This window comes from Heterocephalus glaber, unplaced genomic scaffold (genome assembly GCF_053883595.1).
Source record: "Heterocephalus glaber isolate CG9 unplaced genomic scaffold, H.glaber_assembly_v1.0 deba00001452, whole genome shotgun sequence".
NCBI classification, from domain to species: Eukaryota; Metazoa; Chordata; class Mammalia; order Rodentia; family Bathyergidae; genus Heterocephalus; species Heterocephalus glaber.
In genome coordinates, this window is record NW_028258302.1 from 14,570,144 (window position 1) to 14,583,249 (window position 13,106).

Here is a 13,106-nt window from a genome sequence, read left to right on the forward strand (position 1 = left end):
ATATTCTTTCACGTTTTTAAGATAATCTTTAATATCATTAACAAAGTCCACGAAGATCTTCTGATTATTTGTGAAGAGACCATTTAGGATAAACCAACTGATGAGTTAATTAAGTTCTTTCTAGGGATGAAAAGTATCCAGTTCTTTCAATAAGTATCTTTCAATCAGTTACCTAAATTCTCTTATCAGTACAGGATTCACCGCCATATTTAAAAGGCTAGTGGTCCTTGCTGAGCACCTTGCCCCAACCCTAACGACCGGTTCTCTGAAAGGATGTCAGTTTCCCTGCCAGCCACAGGCGGCGCTGTGCTCTTGCCCGTGTGCGCCTCTTCCGGCCTCTTCACAGCGAGCTGCTGTTCCCTCCTCCTGTCTGCTTGCGCAGTGGTATGGGGAAAGTGCCTTATACTGTGGATGTGAACAGTCTCGAAAAACTGGTTTGGTTTTTTTTCAGCCGCTGTTTTTTTTGTAGCCCCAAATCTTTTATTGCCCTTTTCATCACAGATATTCTTGCTAGTATCCTTAAAATGTCGGAAAGTGGATTTAACTGAATGTGAGAACTTTTTTAGGTTTTTCCTTCGCAGCTTCTTTAGCCTGCTTAATTTTTACTTTATGATGCCTCACAAACTCTTTGGCAGAATTCTTCATGGCATCAAAAGTTTCCTTGCTCACTCCCCAAAAATGTTTCCTCTAACTTACTCTTAGTCCTGAGGCTCCCTTGCCCCCTTTCTGTTTTCCAGTGTCTGATTTTCTAGTATGATCTTTTGCTTCAACATACAGTAAATGCCGCTGCCTGCCTCGCAAATGCAAGGTCCTGAGTTCGATCCTCGGTACCAAAACAACAACAACAACAAACAACAAACAAAACCATACAGTAAGTCCCTGACTTACTAATGACTTCTGGTCAGGGAGAATGTTCGTAAGTCAGATTTGTTCATAAATCCAACAAAGTAATCAAGAGGGAAAGGAAAAAAAATCCAACAAAATGAGTCTTATACACCTTTGACACAAATATACAATGTAAAGCATAAAAAAACCAAATATGTACACACAAATCTTGTAAATAAACTATGCTTACTTTTTACATTGGTACAGCAGACTTCACATGTCCGATGATCTTGTCCTTGTTCTTTAGAATTGTGAGAATGGTTGAACATTCATGTTATAAGAACAAGTGACATCTACCATCTTTCCACCTCAGTCTAACCTCCCAATTATTCTCACTTTTGTTTCCATTGTTATTGCTTTGTACTTCCTAGTACTCTCTGGGCTCTGACTGAGCACTGTCCTACTGTACAATGCTTCCCATAAATCAGAACGCTGCAGCTCAAAGTTCAGCTTCTGCTCCAGCTCCCTGAGTCTTTCCTTTAATGTCGCTATTTCCTTTTTCTCAGCACACAGGTGAGGAGAATCTGAGTTGGTGGTGACTGGTCAGGCGGTAGCTGCAGAAGATCCACCCATACGTGAAGACGCTGTTCTTCGTTCTCTCTCTAGTTCACTCCTTAGCATCTTTGCTTCTGCCAACAGAATGTCCCTTTGATTAAGGAACTGGTGGGAAATAGAACATCATTTGATCCAGCTATACCACTCCTTGGTATTTTCAGAACAAATTAAAGACAGAATTAGATAACCTACTAAAATTAACGACAGCATAGGGTAGCAATACATGCACACCCATGTTTGTTGTGGCACGAGTCACCGTGGCTAAGCTGTGGAGACAGCCAAGGTGCCTATCAACAGACAAATAAAGAAAACAAGGTGTTTACACACAATGGAATGCTATTCATCCACAGAAAATAACAAAATCACATCAGTTTTAGTTTCCTGGAAAGCATCATGTTAAGTGATATAAGCCAGACTCAGAAATGTAAATATTGCATGTCTTCTACGAGCAATCTGAAATAAAAAAATTAAAAAGGAAAGCTGACAAGGTATTAGAAAGTAGACTCTTAGAGATGAGGAACAGAGTCAGAGTGAGAAGGGGAGAAAGGGAAGAGAGTGTAATAGGGATGAAAATAATCAAAATATGTTACATGCATGTGCCAATATACCAAATAAATCCTATTATTCTGTTTTGCTAATATGCACTAATAAAAAAACAGAAAAATCCTGGGCAAACCAAGAGTACTAGTCACACTGCATTTCTGTCTCACAAGCATCACATTTAATCCAGTGTGCCAAACAAACTATTTTTTACATGTGTCTGTGGTGTAGAAAAGGTCAGGGATCACGGTTTATCGGGAAAATGGGGTTGAAAATAGTACTCCTTCCTTTGGTGGTCTGAAGATTAACTTAATAAAACAGGACATCTTGGCCCTGCCTTTTTGGCAGCAGCACACCCAGACCTCCTCCCTCTATCTATCTACTGTACTTTGCCCTGAGATTAAAAAAAAAAAAAAAATCCACAACTTATCTGTTAGTGTAACGTCTGTAAGGCAAAGCAACATGCTACATTAAATTGGAAAAGGAAATGTAAACTCCTAATCTTAAAAAAATAACCATTTTCTGGGTGAAGTCACCACGACATGGGCCCCATGGCCAGCAGCCCCTCCCCACTGCTGACTGTTCTCCAGCGTCTCATGTGCACTACAAAGGCAGGACACTGACCCCACACTCCGGGGAAAGGGAAAGCTCAGGCTGATGGGACTGGAATGTCCTCTTTCTCCAGAAAGACAAGACTTCAAACACTGGCAACAACTTCTGGCTGGTCAAGAGTCCTGCTGACTGCACAGAATTCAACATCCAAAGTACTGTTTCTACTGAAAGAGTATCACTTTCACATCACCATAAAGCTGAAACGTCTCAATTGAACCACCGAAAATCAGGAACTGTCTGTACATGTATTTCAAAATTGTGCAAGTCTCCCATCAAACAGGACTGGCCAAGTGAGACTGAAAGGCCATCATTTTGAGGACACACATCAGGTTAGGAAAAATTAAACCCATGTCAAAGGCATCAACTGAAGAGTCTTACAGGCATAAACAGAAAAGACTGTCTGACACCCTAAAGATGTGTGGTCTTGGTAACAGTCGCCTTGGACCACATGAGTCAGTCTCAAGTCCTGGCCAAGAATCAGCTGATTGGAGAACAGATCCCATTACCCTGACTGACTAAGGTGACATTCCATTTTCTTTCCCAGCTCATTGAATTTTCAAAAGCCTGGAAAGGAATTAAAATAATCTTACAGAGGGCCGGGGATTTAGCTCAGTGGTTCCGAGGCCTGCCTCGAAAGTACAAGGTCCCAAGTTCGATCCCTGGTACCAAAAATAATAATAATAATAATCTTACAGAAACACTAGGAAGATAACAAAATTAATAAAGTAATGATCCAAGGAAGCATGGGGCACGAGGATCGACATTTTGCGGGGCCTGAAACACAGGCAATTTGTGTGGTCCTCTCTAGAAAAGGAGATGTAATATTTTTTGCTTTTTGGGTTTTTTAGGTACTGGGGATTGAACTCAGTATTTTGCGCTTTAGAGGCAGGGAGCAGCACCATTCAGCTAAATCCCTGGCCCAAAAAGGAGATGTAATGTATAAAAGTAAATATGGAGATTAAAAGATAGGCCAGGGAAGCAGCAGTGCAAGTGAGGGGCTCTGCAGCTTAAACTCTACTTGCTTCACAATAAACCATTGCTCTCTGTATGTTTGTCCGATCTTAGCGTATTTGAAGTATTCATAAGAATTAGACATTTCAGTATATTTAATTAAGTTTGTAAACAATGTTTAAATATGGAACAGCTTAATTTCAGGCTTTATTAGCTATGAGTTTATTACCCTGAGCACCCAATTGAATGTTCTGCTCCTCTCTGACAGTCCAAGAATTCTGTCACTATTATCCAGTTCATAATTATTATTAGTGATAGAAATAATCAGTACAACATAAAACTGGAAATGACTAAAACAAAAAAGTTGGAAATCACATCTGTGTATAACATTGAAAACCATAAAAGTCACCTGAATCAAATTATGATAAAAATGAGCCCCAGAGCTGGGCATGGTGGCACAGGTCTGTAATCCCAGCTATTAGGAAGGCTGAGGCAGGAGGAAGGGCCAAGAGTACAAGGCCAACAAGACACAAAGTCTCCACATATTTTAAAAAGAATATAAATGGCTGGATTTTGAGAAATCTCAGTTGATTTTTGTAGGCTATTTTGTCCCCAGGAGTTAACTTCACTGACTCCAGAGCCCTAGTTACACGAGTGTGATTTCCTATGATCTTAAAATCACATGAGATCAGACTCTTTTTCTGTTTTTAATACTTGAATATGACCTTCAAGTTTGAGATTTCATTTTCCTTTTAGAACACAGTCACAGGATTAATCTGGTTAATCCTTTTGTCACAGTTCTCATTTGTGTGTGTGTGTTTGTGTGTGTGTAAGTTTAAATGGAAACTGAATGTTAACATTTAATTGTTTTATGGACCACTGAATTGTTAGGCAATAAGAATTCTTTAATTGGCACCAGACAGTTCCTTACATCAACCAGTTCTGATCAGTCTTTGGATAAAGGTATTTAAATGGGTGACTTTGGGCTCCCTCCCCTGAAGACCATATTAAATGAAATGATGCCCCTTTGGGTGATATATCCTGCAAAGTATTTGGTATTTTCATGAACATCAATGCCCATGTTCTTAGTATCTGCTGTTTTTTCACACATGATGTTTTGTTCTGTCATCTGAACCCTGAAGAAGCAGTGTAAGAGGTAAGCTTGGTGTCGAGTGTGTTTTGGCCTAAGGGTGAGCATGATAGAGGGTTCTGTGACCACAATAAGCTCTGGAAGAGTATGGGGAGAGAGTAGAAAAACAGAAATACTCTGCTCTGAAGCAGTTTTTGCCTTCTATGTAGGAAATTCCATTTTCTCTTTCAACCCCCAGGAAGACTCAAAAACCAGCTGAGGCTGACAAGCAATTCATTAAGCACAAGAGGAATTTTTTCCCAACCAAGGAGTCCCTTGCCTCTCAAACAGATGCCCTGCAAGTTTGTCATGGTTTCTATTCCTGCAACTTGTGGTATCAAAGCCACTTCCTGGAATTGTAAAAGTGCTGCCAGAATAAATGTTTTCCCCCTTCTAAGAAAAAAAGCAAATGACAATGCTCATATTTGATGCTGAATCAAAATGTATAATTGATATTGTGAAATAGCATTGGACTCTCTTTTGAATGAATAAAGAGGAAAGGGACTGAAAAAAAAAAAAGAGTACAAGGCCAGCCTGGGCAAGAGCAGGAACCTACTAAAGGAAGTAAAGAAAGAAAAAGAATGGAAAGAAGCAAGGAAGGAAGGGAAGAAGGGAGGAAAGGAGGGTGGGAAGGAGAGCATCTATAAAACTATAGGGGCATAGCCAGGTGTGGTGGCACAAGCCTGTAATCCCAGGACTTGGGAGGCTGAGGCAGGAGGATCGCCATGAGCTTGAGGCCAGCCTGGGCTATATAGTGAGTTCAAGGCAGGCCTGAACTACAAAGTGAGACCCTGTCTCAAAGAAAAACAAAGTAAACAACAAAAAAAACCCCACAAAATTATAGGGGCACATGTGAAAAAAATCAGTAAAATTTTATATGAATCAAACTTGAGCCATGAATTTAATCCTCATTATAAAGTTTGCCTAGAAAATAATTATTGCACATAAAAAGGATGCAATAATTTTAGCAAAACTGAAAATGGAAAAAAACAAGGATTATTTAAATTGGACTATGCTAAGTGAAAATTCATCAATGTTGGGAGTGTTCTAATTGGTGGCAAAATTACACTGGAGGCTAAAATGGCAGGTCAAAAACATCAGGAGACACTCAGGAGGCTGAAGCAGGAGGATCGCCATGATTTGGAGGCCAGCCTGGGGCTACATAGTGAGTTCAAGCCCAGCCTAAACTGCATAACAAGACCCTATCTTTAAAAAAAAAAAAAAAAAAAAGAGTTAGAGGCCAGCCTGGGCCATGTAGTGTTTGAGACACACTAGACTATAATACAGCCAGATCCCATCTCAAAAGAAATAAATTAAAAAGAGAGAAAAGAAAGAGAAAAAGGGGAAAAACTGAGTGAATATCAGAATGGGTTCTTATTTCCCTTCCCCTTTAATGTTTTTAAATTGTAGGGCCAGGGATTTAGCTCAGTGGTGCCGATGCCTCCCTTGCAAGCATAAGGTCCTGAGTTCAATCCCTGGAATAAAAAAAAATTTAAATTAAATTAAATTGTGGTAAAATGTACATAAGAAAAAAGTTACCATTTTAATTCCTTCAAGTATACAGATCAGACCTGGGGAAGTAGATCAGTGGTAGAATGGCTTATTAGCAAGGTAAGACCCTAGGCTCAACCCCAAATACTGTACTGAAAAAAGAAAAAGTGTCTTTCAGTGACATTAAATACTTTCATCATATAGTACACTATTCCCATCCCAGACTCTTTCATCTTCTTAAATTGAAACTCCTTCCTCAAACTTTCCCATTCTACCCTCCTTCTCCCTTGCCAACCGTCATCCTACTTTGTCTGTATAAATTTGATTATTCTAGGCACCTAATATAAGCAGAATCATATTATTTATTCTTTTGGGACTGGCTTACTTCACTAAGCATAATTTTTTTCCTTAAATTCTTTTATTGGTACACTTTAGGTATATAATACGTTTACATTTATCATTGGGTGCTTGTACCTGTACATGATGAATCTTGGTTCTCATTTTTTTCCCCATTACCTGTGTGCCCTTCACCCCCTCCACCCTTCCCTATTTACATAGATCTCGTTTCCATTTTTTTTCATTTCTCATAATTTTTCCTTTTCCTTCTTTCCTTTCCGTTCCCCTCCCATCACCCCTGCCCCTTTGGACCTTTTCTTCCTATCTCAAATTATCAATTATTTGTTTTAATCATTTTAATCCTTATTTACACTTTCAGTTTCTCACACTAGAGAAACTATTCGGTATTTACATGTGTGTCCTATTTATTTCACTTAAGAGTATCGCTTCGCCGGGGATTTAGCTCAGTGGTTTCGCCACCTGCTTTGCAGGCACAAGGACCCAAGTTCAATCCCTGGTACCAAAAAAAAAAAAAAAAAAAGAGTATGGCCTCGATATGCATCCATTTAGCTATAAATGTCTCTAGTTTCTCATTCTTTATGGCTGAGTAGTATTCCATTTTATAAAAGAACCACATCTTCTTTATCAAGTTTCCAGTTGATGGGCACTTGGGCTACTTCCAAGCTTTTGCCATTACAAACTGTGCGGCTATAAACGTGGGTGCACATATATCACTGTGGTATGATTCTGTGGCAGGGGAATAGCTGGGTCAAATGGGACCTCTAGTCCTAGTTCTTTGAGATATCTCCATACTGATTTCCACAGTGGTTGCACCAGTCTGCCCTCCAACCAAAATGGAGAAGGGTTCCTTTCTCCCCACACCCACTCTACTGAATCTGTCAATTAGGTTTAGAAGTCTTCTGGCCGAGTTTTTTGGGTCTTCTATGTAAAGTATCATATCATCAGCAAATAATGACAGTTTAAATTCTTCCTTTCCTATCTTTATTCCTTTTATTTCTTTCTCTTTTCTAATTGCTGTGGCTAATGTTTCCAGAACTATATTGAACAGGAGTTGTGATAGCGGGCATCCTTGTCTTGTTCCTGATTTTAGCATGAAAGTTTTCAGTTTTTGACCATTTAGTATGATGTTGGCAGTTGGTTTTTCATAAATAGCCTTAATCAGGTTGAGATAAAGACCCTCTATTCCAATTTTCTGTAGGATTTTTATCATGAATGTGTGTTGGATTTTGTCAAATGCCTTTTCTGCATCTATTGAAATGATCATATGGTTTTTGTCCTGGACTCTGTTAATATAGTGTATTATATTTATTGATCTATGAATATTGAACCATCCTTGCATCCCTGGGATAAATCCAACTTGGTCAGGGTGTATGATCTTCTTGATGACCATCTGTATTCTGTTTGCTAGTATCTTGTTGAGGATTTTTGCATCTATGTTCATTAGGGAGATTGGCCTGTACTTCTCTTTTTCGGTTGGGCCTTTCCCTGGTTTTGGAATCAAAGTAACCCTTGCTTCCATTTCAATTTTCTTGATGAGTTCAAAGAGTAATGGTGATAGTTCTTCTTTAAATGTCTTGTAGAATTCTGCAGTGAAGCCATCGAGACTTGGGCTTTTCTTTGTTGGTAAACTTTTTATTACATTTTCAATTTCACTCATTGTAATTGGGATGTTTAGAATTTCTATATCGTTTTCATTCAACTTTGGCAATTCGTATGTACCTAGGAATCTGTCCATTTCTTCGGTGTTTTCCATTTTATTAGAGTACAGGTTCTTTATTTGGGGGGGGGTACCAGGGATCGAACTCGGGTCCTTGAGCTTGCACAGTAGGCAGCAAAACCACTGAGCTAAATACCCGGCCCGAGAGTACAGGTTCTTGAAGTAGGTATTGATGATCCTCTGAATTTCTTCTGGGTCTGTTGTGACATCACCTTTTTTGTTCTTAATTGCATGGATTTGAGCCTTTTCTTTCCTTTTTTTGATAAGGTTGGCTAAAGGTTTATAGATTTTATTTATTTTTTCAAAAAACCAACTCTTTGATCCATTAATTTTTTGTATTATTCTCTTAGTCTCCATTGCATTGATTTCTGCTCTGATCTTTATAATTTCCTTTCTTGTACGAGACTAAGCACAATTTTTTGAGGTTCATCCATGCTGCAGCATGTATAAGACTTTCCTTTATAAAGCTCACATATAATAACTATATTGCTATCCATTCTATTGAGGGACACTTGGGTTACTTCTACTTTTGAGTTTTTGTGAATAATGCTGCTATACAAACGTGTTTGAGTTTCTGCTTTCATTGCATTTTTTTTTTACCTGCGGATTGAGCCCAGGGCCTTCACACTGAGCTGCATCCAAGCCCTTTCTTTTTGGGGGGGGGGGGTTACCGGGGATTGAACTCAGGTCCTTGCACTTGTACAGCAGGCGGTGAAACCACTGAGCTAAATCCCCAGCCCACCCTTTCATTTTTTATTTTGAGACATGGTCTCACTAAATCACTAAGTTTCCCAGACAGGGCTTGAACTTGCAACCCTCCTGCCTCAGCCTCCCAGAGTGATGGGATTGCAGGCCTTTGCCACCATGCCCAGCTTCAATTCTTTTTGGTATATACTCAAAATAGAGCTGCTGAATCATGATAATTCTATTTTGAATTTTTCATGAGCCACCATACTACTTTCCACAGTGGCTACACCACTTTCAATTCCCTCTAAGCCTACACAGGCTTCCAATTTCTTGAAATCTTCATCAACATTTTGTGCATGTCTGATTTTTATTTTCAGTGCTGGGGATTTACTCCAGAATCTCACATATGCTATGCAAGCACTTGACTACAGAGCTGCGTCTCCAGCCCAGCCAGAAGGGTTTTAAAGGACAATTTCTCTTCTCAGTCTTGCCATGAATTTCTGAGAGCCCTTTGTCTGAGATTATTGTGTGTACCTACTTGGAGAGGGAAACAGAATATTTCTTATCCATCTTCTCTATGTGACAGGAAGACTTCAACTGGACAAAACTAAACTTCAACAGATGAGTTTATTATCTCACACACTAAGTAAATACTAATTATTTTACCACTGAGAACTGAGTCCTCTATTCATCAGATCATCATGATCTAGACAATATGTTCAAAAATTTTATTTTGATGTTTTGCACTTATATTGTAAAACATTTTGGTTCTGTTTTAATTTTAAATGGTATATCCTTCTCAGTTGAATTTATAACTAGTGAAACCCCAGATGAAGTCTATTAACCATAGTGAACGTTCATCATAAATTTTCCAGAATAGTTTTTTGTTTTGCAGTACTGAGGATTTAACCCAGGGCCTTCCGACTAACCTATATCTCAGGCCTTCTTTATTTTTATATTTTAAAACTTTTTTTTTTCAGTACCAGGGATCAAACTCAAGACCTTGTGCTTGTGAGGCAGGCATGATGCCACTGCGCTAAAATCCCCAGCCCAATTTTAAAACTGTTTTGTTTTTTGAGACAGGGTCTCGCTATGTAGCTCAGGTTGGCCTTTAACCTGTGGCAATCCTCCTGCCTCAGCCGGTCAAGTGCTGGAACTACAGGCTTGCGCCACTACATCAGCTTTAAAACTTTTTTTTTTTTTTAACAAACAAGGAAGACTTTATTCAGGGTGTTTCTGTGGGAGACAGAGGATGAATTTTGACAGGAGTGCTTCACGGCAGTCTAAGCGTATGTGTGTGAGAGAAAGGAAGGTGACCAGAAAGAGCCTGGCTAAGCTTGCTGGTGCAGGAGGAGCCCATTGGATATCGAGATGGGGTCCACCCACCACCAGGTGGCCTTAATGGGACTCTTGCTAAAGCTGAGCTCAGCCAACCAAGGTCACAGCCTCATGGAGAAGAGTCTCAGAGGAACCTGACCTTCTGATCCAAGGAGTCCTTGTCACATTGCTAAGGATGTGAGTGCATCTCTGAGACGTGGTATTTTCCAGCCTATTGTTGCATAAGCATCAAGAGTGCTCCCTGCCGCTCTCAGATGTCAAAGGGTGATTCCACAATCACAGCCATAGTGGGATCTCACAGGATTAGAAGACCAATCAGCAAGGGCCACACTGAATCAGGAGGGCCCTGTAACAGTTAGGGTTCACTTTTTTAAAAATTTTGAGACAGGGTCTCCCTAAATTGCCAAGTTGCTGAATTGCCCAGACTAGGCTTAAACTTGTAATCTTCCTGCCTTAGCCTTCCAGAGTGCTTGGTATTACAGGCTTGCGCCACCACACTCACCCTGTAGTCTTAACTTCAAACATTTTATTATATACATTATAAATATGCTCTTACATGTCATACTGTGTATGATTCAAACACCTTAGGCTTAATATACTAATGTCATCTTGGTATGCCTCAAGTTTTGGCCCATGCCAGTATCTTGTTTATTTCTCAGGGACTTGGAGGTTTATAGAATTCCAGAATTAGGCACCTGCTACCCAGGAGGCTAAGACAGGAAGATCCCTTGAATCTAGGATCCAAAGGCAGCCTGGGGAATAGCCAGAATCCAATCTTAAAATACAAAGAATTACAGAATTAATATGAGAGAAATGGCACACAAGTAACATGTGGCTGATGTCTTTGTCCCATATAGTGTTTAAGTTTTTAAATTTACTTATTAACACCTGAAATTCAGAAATTTTCACACAAAAAAAGATTTCTGGCACCAGCTAAAAGAAATTTTAGATGTCTTAACAACACTGGGATCACATTCCTCATGTCAGTTACTATTTAGGGTTAGGTAAATTGTTTTAGTTTTAAATACAACAAATGCTGCTGTCAAATGCCATCCAATGGAAAGGCAGGCTCATAAAAACATTACAGTGTGTTTTCATCCACCCTATTCAGTGGATCTGACAACTTTTCGACTTCAGGTTCTTCCTCAAAGTTAAAATGACCATGAAAGGTAAAGGTGTTGAATTAATTCAGGACGTTCAGGCATCTGTGACAGCTCAACTAAAGACATTCATGAAAGAGGACATCCAGACATGCTTCAGAAAGTGGCAAGAACAATGGGATACGTGTGTACGAAGTATGTGGGAGCATTCTGAGGAGGATTAATAGCAGTATGTCTTTTACTGTAATAAGTTTTTTAATTTAAATGTTCACTGTATTTTCTTTTTTTCAGTACTGGGGATCAAACTTGGGACCTTGCACTTGTGAGGCAGGCGGCAGAACCACTGGGCTAAATCCCCGGCCCAGTTCACTGTATTTTCAATCACACCACATATGTAGTTTTCTTATTGTGGAGAAAAAATTTAAATTTTCTTTGCTTTTATTCAACTCATTGTATTTTCAGTTTTCTTACCTGAACCTCAATTCTCACTTGAGTTCGTGACCCAGTTCTAGGAGTATTAGAAGGTACAGTAACTACAGTAGTTGGTGTAATCAGTCTGGTTCGATTTAAATGCACACTCCACAACTTAGCCTCTCTGTACCTCAACTGCCTCCTCTGTAAAACTGCAAGAATAACAGTATCTAAATAGCTCACAAGATTTGAGTTAGTAAAAGTAAAATGCTTAATAGTGCCCGTCCAGGGGCCCATGGACCCTGTCTATCTTATTTACTACTGCATCTTGTGTTCTGGAACAAAGGAGGGAGCAGCAAACATTTAATAAATGAATTGACAAATGAATGTCAAATAAATGAATTGACAAAAAATCTGCCTACTACGTGGTATTTAAAGCAATGTTTGAGGGTTTTTTCCTCTCGGTACTGGGGATCAAACTCAGGACCATGCACTTGCGAGGTAGGTGCAGCACCACTGAGCTAAATTCCTGGCCCTGTTAAATTTTTTTGTTTTGTTTTGTTTTATGAGGCAGGGTCTTGATTTGTAGTTCAGACTGGCCATTTTGTAACCCAGCCTGGTTGGAAACTGCAATAATCCTCCTGCCTTGGCCTCCCAACTGCTGGGATTATAGAAGTGCACCACCACACCTGGCTATTTCAATTATTCTGAATATAACATTGAATGCCAGGTGTGGTGGTGCATCACTGTAATCCCAGCACTCTGAGAGGCTGAGACAGGATGATTGCAAATTCGAGTCCCACCGAGGCAATTTTCGAAACCCTGTCTCAAAAAAAGAAAAAGGGGCTGGGGATGTAGTTCTGCGGTAAAATACCCCAGGGTTTGCTCCCCACTATAAAAAAAAAAAATCCGAAGTGACTGGGTATCTTGAACCTAGGATGGGGTCAGAAATGTGGGCATGAAGGTCCACATCCTCCAATTTTATTTTTTTTGGTACCGGGGATCAAACTTAGGATTCAGCGCTTGCGAGGCGGGCGGCGGCACCACTGAGCTAAATCCCCGGCCCCCTACAATGTTTTAAAAAAGATCGTCATGGGTAAGAGAACCAGGGGGTGGCATTACAGAAGGATAATTTGATTCCCCATCATTGTGGTGCTGGAGATCGAACCCAGGGGCTCATGCAATGCTAAGCAAGCGCTCTACCATCGAACTACACCCGGCAGAAGAGGATTCGACTCCTTAGCGGAAAAAAAAACACAACACCTCACGAGGTGCTGTGACGCAGTGACTGAAACCTCGAAGCAAGAACTCTACCACAGAATAAGCGTCGTCC

The 13,106-nt window shown here is 39.9% G+C and overlaps 1 pseudogene; it reads right to left on the reverse strand.

The window, feature by feature from the left end:
- Positions 1 to 209: 209 nt before the first annotated feature.
- On the reverse strand, positions 210 to 1,675 carry LOC147827237 (cell cycle progression protein 1 pseudogene; annotated as a pseudogene).
- Positions 1,676 to 13,106: the final 11,431 nt, after the last annotated feature.